Source organism: Brachycentrus maculatus, unplaced genomic scaffold, assembly GCF_059751285.1.
Source record: "Brachycentrus maculatus isolate JH-2025_06_01 unplaced genomic scaffold, ASM5975128v1 h1tg000085l, whole genome shotgun sequence".
In the NCBI taxonomy this organism is placed as follows: domain Eukaryota; kingdom Metazoa; phylum Arthropoda; class Insecta; order Trichoptera; family Brachycentridae; genus Brachycentrus; species Brachycentrus maculatus.
The window spans coordinates 190,165-203,287 of record NW_028280839.1 but is presented as its reverse complement, the minus strand read 5'-3'; the positions used below and the strand labels follow the sequence as shown (position 1 = coordinate 203,287).

At 29.0% G+C, this 13,123-nt stretch overlaps 1 protein-coding gene across 3 annotated transcripts in view; it reads right to left on the bottom strand.

The window, feature by feature from the left end:
• LOC148310905 (xibalbin-1-like) overlaps positions 1–13,123 on the bottom strand; it is a 124,112-nt gene that overhangs the window by 108,749 nt on the left and 2,240 nt on the right. The gene's annotated exons all lie outside the window — the stretch shown is intronic.

Sequence of the window (13,123 nt, the reverse complement as noted above, 5' to 3'; positions counted from 1 at the left end):
GTGTACTTAACCAGCCTATGACAGGCCATAAAACCTGTAAATACCCAGACATCCTTGTTCTTCATCTACGTTGAGATGTCAAAAAAAGAGGTGCTATCCTCAATCATACGGGATATTTTTTTAAACCTTACTAATTAAAACTTTTATATTCACGGACACTTCGTGATGGAATTGCATTTTTAATATATTATTAGATTAAAACCAATATTTTTAGCTTTTCCACTTTATTTAATTTTCCACTTTAATTTTCCACATTAATTTAATTTTCCACTTTATTTAATAAAGTGGAAAAGCTAAAAATATTGGTTTTAATCTAATAATATATTAAATAAAACTGCTTTAAAAATATAATACAATGTATTAAAAATAAATATCAAGCAACGTATTGAACTTTTTACTGTGTAACAGATCTTTTTAGGTAAAACCTATTTTTTCTCCATTTGAAAAAAAGTAAGTTTATTTAAAAAAAATAATTAAACGATACCTTTTCTTCAAAATGCAAAAACAACACTTTCTGCCCTGTAGCGGGTAAATACTTAAACCACTTTTTATTGGTACTATTTTTCTTCAACCGGTTTCGACAAGAATCTTGTAATTATCAGGGTTAAGCATGTATATCACAGGTTCCCAAACTTTTTTTGTCTGCCCCCCCATCATAATTTTTCGTCAAATGGGAAAATAAAATAGCCAGAATGTCCCATCATAGCAAAAGAGTGAAGGAACAAAAAAATATATATCCTACTTCTTAGCACTTCTATCTGTCTCTTTGGGCTTCTTATGCCCGTAAAAGTCTTCTAGAACGCCCACAAGGGGGCATTATCGCCCACTTTAAGAAATACTGATGTACGTGTTTAACCCTGATGATTCTTGTCGAAAATCTGTTTCTTGTTTGACCCTTAGGTTCTTGTCGAATCCGGTTAGAAAAAAGTACCAATAAAAAGTTGTTAAAAACAAAGTTTTTTTTTATTTTATAAAGTTTGTCAAATGTGCCACAAAGTATCTGCGAAAAACATTCAAGAAAACATAAGTGATGTATTATTTTTTAACATCTCATCAAAGGTGAAGAAGAATATGGAAGTCTGGGCATTTACTGGGCATATTCTTCTTCATCTTTGATAAAATGTTAAAAAATAATATGAAAAAAACTCCTATAATTGGAGATAATCCAGATTTTGTCAACAAGTATTTGGACACACTCAAAATGTTGTAAATAAGGGATGTAATCAAGAAAAAGATTACGTAGCACCATTGTCTCATTTTCAAGATTTCTGGGATCCGATCTCGTTTATTGGTCGTGTTTGTATGAACATTCATCATCCCTTGCTTATGTAATCAAACCACCCACCCACACACCCTTGAAAACTGTCCATAGACAATATTTATTTAGGGTGAATAATCTCCACGCATGGTGTATTAACTATAAATAAACTGCTGACAATGTTATGATGGATAGGATCATTCTGAAAATGGCTGTCGGGTCGCATGCGGTGTTCTATCAAATTTTGCCTCATAATTCAAAAACAGCCATGTCCACATTTGAAACATTTTATTGTTTAGCTTTATTGGTTATCAGGACAATGATGAATTATCTGAATTTAGCTATCTATTTTATATTATTTATTGATTCGGCATTAATTTTGTGGAATGACATGTCGATTTTTTTTTTTAATTTAACACTTATATTATACCGCTTAATGAGTTTAACTTTTCACATAATGATGAAAATATCTGTTGATTTCGAAACTGGTCGTGTGTGATGTTATAAATCTCATTAAATGGAATTATACAAGTGTTTTTTAAGAGTTCTCATATATATATGCACTTATTCGTGACTTCCGGTTTCGGAATAATCATTCCATCATCAGGTCATTAAAATTAAATTGTTACGGTTTGACATTTATACAATAATAAAAATTTTAAAGAAAGATAAAAGACAAATGCTTTTAATGTACAAAATAATCCTTTTAAGTTGTTATCATATAAAATGCAGCTCTGCCAAAAAATATGAGTACAAAACTTAAATTTGTTATGTTTGTTATAATTAAAAATTGAATTATAAGAATCGAAATTTTTCGCGTACGAAATAAAAAAAACAAGTTGAACTTAATGATTGTGTACAGTTATCCTTTTTGGATGTGGTTCATTTTGGTATTGGAGGATTCAAATGTAACGCACTGCCGATGTGTGGTGACGTTTCACCTTCTCGTCCACATGACAGCAAAGGTTATTTATGACGACTTTTTACGACACTCGAGCGCCGAGAATGGGGGAAGTGTGGTAATTCTGAACACCTAACTGAATAAATAATTGACTGAAAAAGTCGACATAAATATTTATGAATTCAGAGCATCGCAGGAAAAATAACTACCCTCTCAAAGAAGCTGTATCCTTCAGATGCCCTACGAATTTATTAAATATTCATATTATTTTATGTAAGTCAGACTTTTTGTATTTTAGATTTTTTGTACATTAGTTGTTTTGATTTTCAGATGGATGTACAAACAATTAAATTAAATGTTAATAAATCCGCATCTTTCCTAAATTGTAATACTTTTTCAGGGAAATTAAAGTGGACCGTATTTTAAAAAAAAAAGGAATCTCAATAAGTTGTGGAAGGGAAGGAATCTCAATATGACCCCTTTTTTCATTAATGGATTCGGCAGTCACTTTGTGGTAAATCTATCCATTTTTAATTAATGTTTTACTAAGTAAATACCACTATTTCTTGCGGAATGGGATTGCCTGGACGACAGAGCTCGAGATATAGCTAGTACAGTATAGCTCATAAGAAGAAATCTATACCAAACGAAGAAATAGTGGTATTTACTAAGTAAAACATGAATTAAAAATGAACCCTTTTCTTTAAAAAAATACATTTATACATATTTTATTCCAAGAGTTCTGTCCGTACCCAGATGGTGCATAAGGCACTGCATCAGTTCTAAATTATATCATCCTGATCGTCTGTTATATACCCTTATACCCTGTACTATAACTATTTATTTTGTATACCCACACACAGGCCATGCCTTTGTGAGATCTTTTTTTGTATTTCATTTTTATATTTTATTAATATTTTTTGGATTTGAATGAATGCTATGTAATGCAAAATAATTTAAAATAAAGAAAGAAAAAAAAGCAAGGCGAACAGTTTTGGGCTTAAATTTTTGTGACACAGTAGAATATAATCTGATTGTACCCTATTTTTCGTGCACACGTTCACAATTACCCTATTCCTCCTATTTTATAATCATTGATTGCATTCATCAACATTCAGGATTCGTTGGTGCAGATTATAATGCAATTGCAATAAGTGATTTGAAAAACACATAATAGAAAAAAACACAAATAATCATGTACTTTTTTGTAAATAACTCATTTTTTTTCTTTGGCGAGCTTAACCTTATGTCATTTAAAAAATATATTTTTTTATTTTTTTTTATTTTTAATTTTTTATGTTTTATATTTTTTATGAGAGGTGTAATTCAGTAGTGCCGTTTGATCCTGATGCACGTAAAACAAAGTAATTAAATATATTTGTGTTTTAAAAAAGAACATTCAAAGGCACTCATTTGGGAAACATATTATTTATTTTAATGACTACAATTATTATAATTTTAAACATTAAATTTTCATGTAGGGCTTTTGTAACGTTTGACCTTTTGTAGTTGTTTTCACGGCTTATCATAACTTTGGCAGTTTTCACCAAAAAGGTCGAAATTTTTACTCAAACACTCAATTTTTTACTAGACTTGATAAAAACACTTACGTGTTTTCCTAGCCAGTGAGAATTTAAAATTATCATTATCACCAAAGAGAGAGTAAAACAACATTTTATATTGTGATATTAATCATCGCTCAAAAGAAATTTAATCATCCAAAGTAAAAGTACAGAAGATAAAATATATAAAATTAATAAAGGTTGATTACCAGTGAACACGAAGTCGTTTTTGTAAGATTTTTTTACTATGCAGGGTAAGGCAAATCAATCGTGACATTTTTATATACATTTTACATGGTAATACCACTTTAAAAAAATCAATTGTGACACGTGTTTCGATATATTCAGCATCATTATCAAACATCATGTGTATCATATATAATATATTATAAGTATCATATATAAAATACATAATATAAAATATATTATGGGTATTTTATCTTAAAATCTATTATTGTTTGTTACCACGAAATAACTGTCAAATAAATCATTGAAATATAATGTAACCAATAAAAATATATAATTTTTTTTTTGTAAGTGTGTATTTTATTTCTTCAAGTGTTAAGAATAAGTATTACGGATTTGCTTCCTCAAAATACTTGTATTTTGAAATTGTACTCATTGATGTTTTATCATTTTAAAACTATGAAAGCGTCAACTCTAGCGATGAACACATATCGCTCACTCCTTTCAACAACGTCATTTATAAAAAAAACCGTCAATTTTCAGTTGTCCATGTTTTCGAAATGCCCAGAAAATGTACTATATCCCAGCAAAAGCGGCATATTTTTTTACTTTATATTTTCCCGCTATAGGGCAGAAAGTGTTATTTTCGCATTTTGAAAAAAAGGTATTGTTTAATTTTTTTTTTCAAAAAACTATTTTTTTTTTCAAATGGAGAAAAAACATTCAGGTTTTACCTAAAAAGATATGTTGCACAGTAAAAAGTTCAAAAAATGGCGTGATATTTATTTTTAATACATTTGATTATATTATTAAACTTTAAAAACGATCTCCTGAAAAATCCTTTTTATTATATATGACGCTGTTGAAAGGAGTGAAACATATGTCGCGAGTACTCTGAATGAGCTTTCTTTTCCAGTGAAGACTGGCAATTCAGACAAAAGTGTGATAAATTTTATTGTAGTGGGTACTTCAAGGATATGTATGGAACAAAGGGAGTAATGCGACAGAATCTAACAAAAAATAGATCTTAGCAAAAAAGCTATGATTGTCCGGGGATTTCTGTTCAAACTGATCCCTGCAAAAAGCTATGATTGTCAGAGGATTGTGATTTTATCACTTTAAAAAGTTTTTAAGTGGAATTACACAAAGCGAACAACCCTTGTTATTAACAATATGTGTATAAACGTCTGAGACATTACTATCTGTCATAAGAATCCTAACTGTCGATCAAACCTCCTCCCTTCGCCTCCTTCCCTAAACTCCCTTCTTCCTTTGTCATCCTTATTATCGTTTTTTGTTAATTTATGTTTCTTTTTAAATGTCAATTTGTAATTTATGTTTTTTAAATGTTCAAGTACTATCTGCCCACTGATTGCAAACGGCTATATATGGTATCAAACGTTTTGATCAATATCACTAGTCCGTCTTTGGTCGGTTGGAAGATATTGTTTTTTTTTTTAAATAAATAAATATATATATATATCATAGTCATACAGGAGAAAGTGACCAACTGCATTTTTTTACACAAATGTGATCATTGACTATTTGATATATTAGTAGCTCAATATTGCCCTGAAAAAAATCCCAAAGGATTTTAAACTTGGAAGTATAATATATTTACTTGGTAAAAATGACTAAATGCATTGATGTTTATTTTCTTGCAAAGCAAAAGTGACTTAAATGGCCCTCCTAAACATTTTAAGTTTTGGTAGTCACTTTCTCCTGTACGACTACGATATATATATATATATATATATATATATATATATATATATATATATATATATATATATATATATATATATATATATATATATATATATATATATATATATATATATATATATATATATATATATATATATATATATATATATATATATATATATATATATATATATATATATATATATATATATATATATATATATATATATTGCATATTGTTTATAACTTTTAAGAAACCCCTCTACCTCCTCCCCTAAATTCCCTTTTTATTTTGTCCTCCTTATTATCATATTTTGTAAATTATGTAAATTTTTTTGTACAATGGTAATTTGTAATTTATGTTTTTTTTTAAATCTTAAAGTACTATCTACCCTCTGAATGCAAACAGCTATACTTATATGGTATCAAACGTTTTGATCAATATCACTTGTCTGTTTTTGGTTGGTAGGAAGATATTGCTTTTTAGCAACAAGCCCCCCAATGTACATACTTATTTATTTTCTGTACATGTAATTTAAATAAATAAATATACACGCAGTGAATATCGTTGTTAGAAATGAAATTTCAGATGATGAAAAAGGATATTTATAGACCTTATGACCTGTCAAATGCTAATTAAGTAATTACTTTACACACACGCTACATTCACCATTCACCAAAGTTTTCTTAATCAAAAAAAGATGGCTGTTATATGTTCACATGTACTGCGTTATGAGGTTGATCATATATAGGTATCTAGAAGTTACAAAAATTTAAGTAATGTGGTTCACAATCATGATTAAAATGGTGAATGTTGGGTAATGTGATGACTATACTAGCCGTGTCAAGTCATAAGCCCTGTACATACCCAGACTTACATATTCTTCTTCATCTCTGTTGAGAAATGGAGAAAACCCAGATTTTTGAACTAGTATTTCTTAAAATTTCTCGTTTATTTCACTTTTATTATTGTTAAAATAACACCTCAGCTTAGTAAGCTAAATCAATCATTAAGTTTATGAAATAGTCTTCAAACCCTTGTCCGCACCCACATAGGACACTGCATCATATAAACGCAGTGTTATCTTGATCGTTAACACATAAAAGAAAGGTGATCAGCTCCTCGCTAAACATCCTACTTAACACCTCACCGTGTTTTATAATAAAAAGGATTTTATTTTCCTTTTTAAATTAAAAGAAACACGCCGATGGAATGCAAAAAGGCTGTTTACGTTGCAACGATAAAATAAAGAAAAAATGGATCGCTTAAGGACTTGGCCAACTTAACATCCTTTTTATCATTATGTAATTGAAAAACGGGAACCGATTCTGATTAAATCTTCAATTCCGTTCCGGGATAGGAAGGCTCTTAAAGAAATGAGAATTTGCATCAGGCAACCCTTAAATAAAACCCCCTAAAATACGAATTTACGTCTCAAAACACGAATTTGAATTTCTAATACATCAAGCCGAAAAGTAAACAGAGGCGCTTTTAATTTGCGTATTTTTTAAATAAACATACTTTTTTACATCAGCCTGTTGAATAATAAATTGGATTTTTTTAAGGTCATTCGCGGAATATTTTCAATTATGTAGATCGGGCGTGATTTTATTTATAAACAAATTTTGACCTTAATAAATAAACGTGTATACATTATATATATATATATATATATATATATATATATATATATATATATATATATATATATAAATATATATATATATATATATATATATATATATATATATATATATATATATATATATATATATATAAATATATATATATATATATATATATATATATAAATATATATATATATATATATATATATATATATATATATATATAAATATATATATATATATATATATATATATATATATATATATATATATATATATATATATATATATATATATATATATTTATATATATATATATATATATATATATATATATATATATATATATATATATATATATATATATATATATATATATATATATTTAAACATTTCTTTAACAACAGATTATTAAGATGCATCGAAACGAAATTGCATTTTAATATTAATATTAATTTTTAATTATTTTTTAAGTAAAATTCTCCGTTTTTAAATAATGCCTAAAAAATAACTATCTTCATTGCTTTTTTTTAAATGTGACATAATTTACTATCGTTTACCCATAAAAAAGGGTGTTTTTAAACAATTGATAAAAATATTGAATTATTTTTCAAGTGCGTTCGATGGCTATGCGACCACACGGACTCGAATCATATGTGCTAGATAGGACAAATTTGGCTAGGCAATCTGACACTGTACCCACAGGAAAGATAAACCACTGACATAACTTTTGTAATTGCTTTGTCGAAGAAGAAACAATGTATCATATAATATCACAGCGAAGAGATAATATTTTCCGAAAATGGCGTAATATAAATTTTCCAAAATTATTATTATTATCATTTAATTTCAAAAATTAAAAATGTACCATTTGCAGAGGGCAAATCAATCACTCTTTTTTCTATTCATTGACAGTAGTACACATGCATAGTATATGCAAAGCATTACACATAGGAACACGTAGGAACATTACTGTCCTTATTTTCCTTTATAAATTTTTAAATAATTATGTAGATTTCCCGGAGCTTTTTTCACTTGTCAATTTTGAGTTCCAAAACTTTATTCAAAATCCCTAAATGCATACTAAAGTCCTGCTAAAATTCATTTTTAAATTGAGCCTGCGACATGTGCAATGTAATGCTTAATGAAAAAGACATTAATAATTTTTCTTTTAAAACGTTTCAGAGAAACATTTTTGATGTCTTTTTGACTATTTAAATAATTGTTAAAGAAATGTAACTTATAATATGTATAGTCATACTTATGTATTTGACTTTTTTTAAATTTCTTTTAAGTAAAAAACTGTAATTGGAATTTTATTATTTTTATTTTATTATATTATATTTTGTAATATTCTGTTTGTTTTCCAATTTATCAATAAATAAATAAACATGCAAATCGATGATGGGCGTAGAATGTTGGGGCATTGTATGCACAAAGGCCAGAAATAGAATTCTTAATGCAGTACTGTGTAAATCAATTATTACGTTAATTAAATCAATAAATTTACTATGCAGAATCAACACTGTTAATTGAACGGAAGTGGATTGATTTGTGTACTTTCCCATAAAGTAAAGGTCTATGAATAAGTTAAAATATTTAAAATACTCTCCTTACCATCCACTGTTTACCTTGTGGAATACCACTTTTTTAAACACTCACTTGTGACTACCGGTTTCGGAAAAATATTCTATCATTAGGTCATTAAAATAAAATTATTACGATTTGACATTTGTACAAAAATAAAATTTTTGAACGAGTGAAAGACGACAAATGAATCACAATGGGAAAAAATGTAAAAAGTAAACAACGGATGGTAAGGAGAGTGTTTTATTACCATAATAATAATAACGAACCATTATCCGCACCCCAATGATGCATAGGGCACTGCGTCGTATAAACGTAGTGTTATCTTGATCGTTTACACATGAAGGAAAGGTGATCAGCCCTCCGCTTCAGGTACCAGTCCAGGGTGATATCGAATAAATATTAGAGTGACAAAATCACTTATATTTATTTGAACCCGGGACCTCCAGAACGGTAGCCGAGCAGGCTGACCATTACACTACGGAGGCAGACAATACCACGAAGTTATCAATGTTTTTAATAGACAAAATATAAAATATTTAAAATAATGTTAAATAATTTGTATAGCGCTCTCGTCGTAAAATATTAGCTCAGGGACGCTTAACTGTTGATTGTGTGTTATCAAATGACGCTAAGTTTATTCTTAGACAAAAAAATGATAAAAGTTAAGTCCAAGGTTATCTTTCCTTTGCACACAGCGTCAGATTGCCTGGTCAAATTTGTTGTATCTAGTACATCTAGCCGTTAGGGTCGCATAGCCATCAAGCACACTTTAAACTTAATCATATTTATAAAATAATGTAACGTTAATATTTTCATAAATTATTTAAAACACATTATTTTGATAGGAAAATTTAATGTTTTTAAACATAAATCACTTATACAACATTTTGAGCGTGTCCAAATATTTGTTCACAAAATCTGGATTATATCCAATTACAGGAGTTATTTTCATACTATTTTTTAACATCTCATCAAAGATGAAGAAAAATATAGAAGTCTGGGCATTTACGGGGCTGACGACCGTCATAGGCTGGTTTAAGTGATCACTTTACACACGTGTAACATTCACCAATTCTACCCATTATTGACTATCTTCATCTTTGATAAGATGTTAAAAAATAGAATGAAAATAACTCCTGTAATTGGAGATAATCCAGATTTTGTGAACAAGTATTTGGACACACTCAAAATGTTGTATTTAAATTATCTGGTCAAATTATACGCTTAGTAATAAAAATGAAAATGGTATTTTCTGGCGTTTTTCATGTGTGTGATGTCCAGGATTCGGACCTCACATACTAATATAAGAGTTTCTGCTTAATAAAGCTTCTTTACATCTCACCAATAGATGTCTCTAGAGAAGTTCTAGTGATTCAAGAACAAGGTTTCTAAATTGGTATATAGAACTTCCAAGAATTTGAGTAGTGTGGTTGTCTATAATGGGTAGAATTGGTGAATGTTACACGTGTGTAAAGTGATCACTTAAACCAGCCCATGACGATCGTCAGCCTCGTAAATGCCCAGACTTCCATATTCTTCTTCATCTTTGATGAGATGTTAAAAAATAGTAAAAATCACTTAAATGAGGCTTCATTTATTTCGAAAAATAATTCGTAAAATTAAATTGTTAAATACTCTTTTAATCACGTACCAGCCCAGGGTAATATTGACACAATATTAAAATGAAAAATCATTGATATGTTTTCTTGAGAATTGAACCCGGGATCTCCAACACGGTAGCGTTATACGGTAACTACATATTACACTACGGAGAAAACATACTTTTTTGTTCATTTTATTATTCACTATAATACATATTTTTTTCCTTTTTCAAACAGGTACGTTAGTTTTAATGATGGCATGTAAAATACCATGTTTTAATGAGTGTATTGTATGCGGCGACTTCTCATTCGCTTGTACCGTATAATGAACTACCTAATTTGGTTAGTATCTCTTATCGTAATCTTTCAAGAGCTTTCCGAACGCTTGATGCCTTTTTACATGTCCTGAAATATCCACACATGGTGATCTGATGATTTCAATTTAATATTTTTTTGCTTCAAAGATTTGAAAATATTATGACGATTAGATTATGTCCTTATAATTCGTTAGAGCCGATAAAAATGTAATTTCCTGATTTTATTTACTCCAGATCAGGCGGTGCTCAAAGTGTGGTTCGCAGAGCTTTTGGGCTCCTTAAAGTCCGCCGCGACTAGTAACATAAACAAAAAACTCATACCTCCCATTAGATGGAAACAATTTTATCACAAAATTTTAATTGTGTCCAAATTGTTGTTCAAAAATCTGGGTTTTCTCCACTTAGTGGTTTATATTCATATTTAGTGTGGTTATGAATCATGGGTAGAATATTGAATGTTGCACGTGTGTAAAGGGACCACTTAACCAGCCTAAGTATAGTAGGTAATAAGTAAGCCCATAAGCTCTGTAAATACCCTGACTTTTATATTCTTCTTCATCTATGTTGAAATGTCAAAAAAATTACAATTTCATCAATTTATAGTGGACTCAACACAGTGTTAATTTCCGTATTGTTTTTTTAGATTATTTTAGAAGTCAGTAGTGTATAATGTACCTCTTTTTATTTAATTTTCATATGATGATTCTTCTTCAATAATGAACGTAAAACTAGGTTTTGTTTTTTATTTTGTTAGTAAAATATTAAGTGTTTTAAAAACATCCCGTCGCTCAAAAAGTTGAGAACCTCTGCAACAGTGCGGGCAGCTTTTCTTGTAAAGGGGCATTAGTTCTATATATGTGAACACATCCAAGCCAAGGACTTAGTTCTCAGATGCGGTGTGCGGTGAGTAGATGATAAAATGACCGCAATAGTGGCAGACGTAAAAAATATCGTTTTAATAAAAAAATAAAAAATAAAAAAAATTGGCAGAAATAAAACTCGTAATGATTAAAGAAAACACTTCGTTTTTTACCACTTGAGTTTTATTATAGACTACATGTTTCAGAAGTTAAACTTCCATCATACAGACATATTTTATTATACAGACCTGAATGATGGAAGTTTAACTTCTGAAACATGTAGTCTATAATAAAACTCAAGTGGTAAAAAACGAAGTGTTTTCTTTAATCATTGTAACATGTCTTACCACAAAGTTAATGCCGAAACAATAAAACTCGTAATAGTCAAGCGTCCACCCAACTACTCCGCGGCACCTATTTTTTTGTATATATTATAGTATTAAATCCTAGTTTATTTCAAATAAACATCCAATTTCTATGAAAAAATACAATTGGATTTCTGCTTGCCTCAAACAGATACTTGAATGGGCGGTAAACTAATGACTTTCAGTTTTTGTAGTTCGAAACTTGAAGGGTGTAAACATACATTACGTCGAGGGTTGTAATTTGCTAGTGAAATCACCCCCTGAGAGACTCAAAACTAATTAACATACTGTTCACATTTCGGCTGTTCAACTAATCTAACGGCTAGAAGTAGTTTTTTTTATATACCTACATATAGGGTGGCACAAAATTGATCACTCTACCGGAAGATGTTATAATTTTTGCAAATAACGTCGTGCGTCAATCATATTTATCTTTTGTGAGATTATAAGTATACAAACAGATTCAGGGTGGCGCAAAATTAATCATCTAATTTTGATTTTCAATAACTTTTTTACCATAATTTACATAGGTGAAAAAGAATATAAAAATCTGAATTCGAAACGTACGACGTTAAACTGTTTTCGGGTGTGTTTTACGATGGCAGTTTCTATTTGATGTATTTTGGTATGATAAATTTTACAAAAAATATTGATAAAATAAGAAGTATATATAAGTATTGAGCGACACATTCTCGCTTATGAAATAAAAATAGTGATGCTTTTTTTTAACTCAAACTATCTGAAACTACTATTTGAAAGCGACGGGAAATCAAGCATTTTGCATAGACTTTCATCTTCTTACGTATAATAAATATAAATGTTAAGATACCTATAAAATATGTTATTACAATGCAGTTTGCAGTAAGGACCCGACGGGGTAATAAACACTTGCATAACTTCAAACCATCGTATCTCTGCTTCAACTTTGTTTGAAATATGATGGTATAATACTTTGTCGGTTAAAGATACAAAGTTTATTTTTACAATTCTCTATGGGCTGGAAAAATCAAAAGTAACATTTCGTTCACTAATTTGTACATATTTTGTAATTATAGGAGAATTTATGCATTATGTTAAAAAGGTCCGTTTTATTCGTAAAAATGTAGACACTTGGTTGATTTTTTATGTCCTTTCTTTATTCATTTTA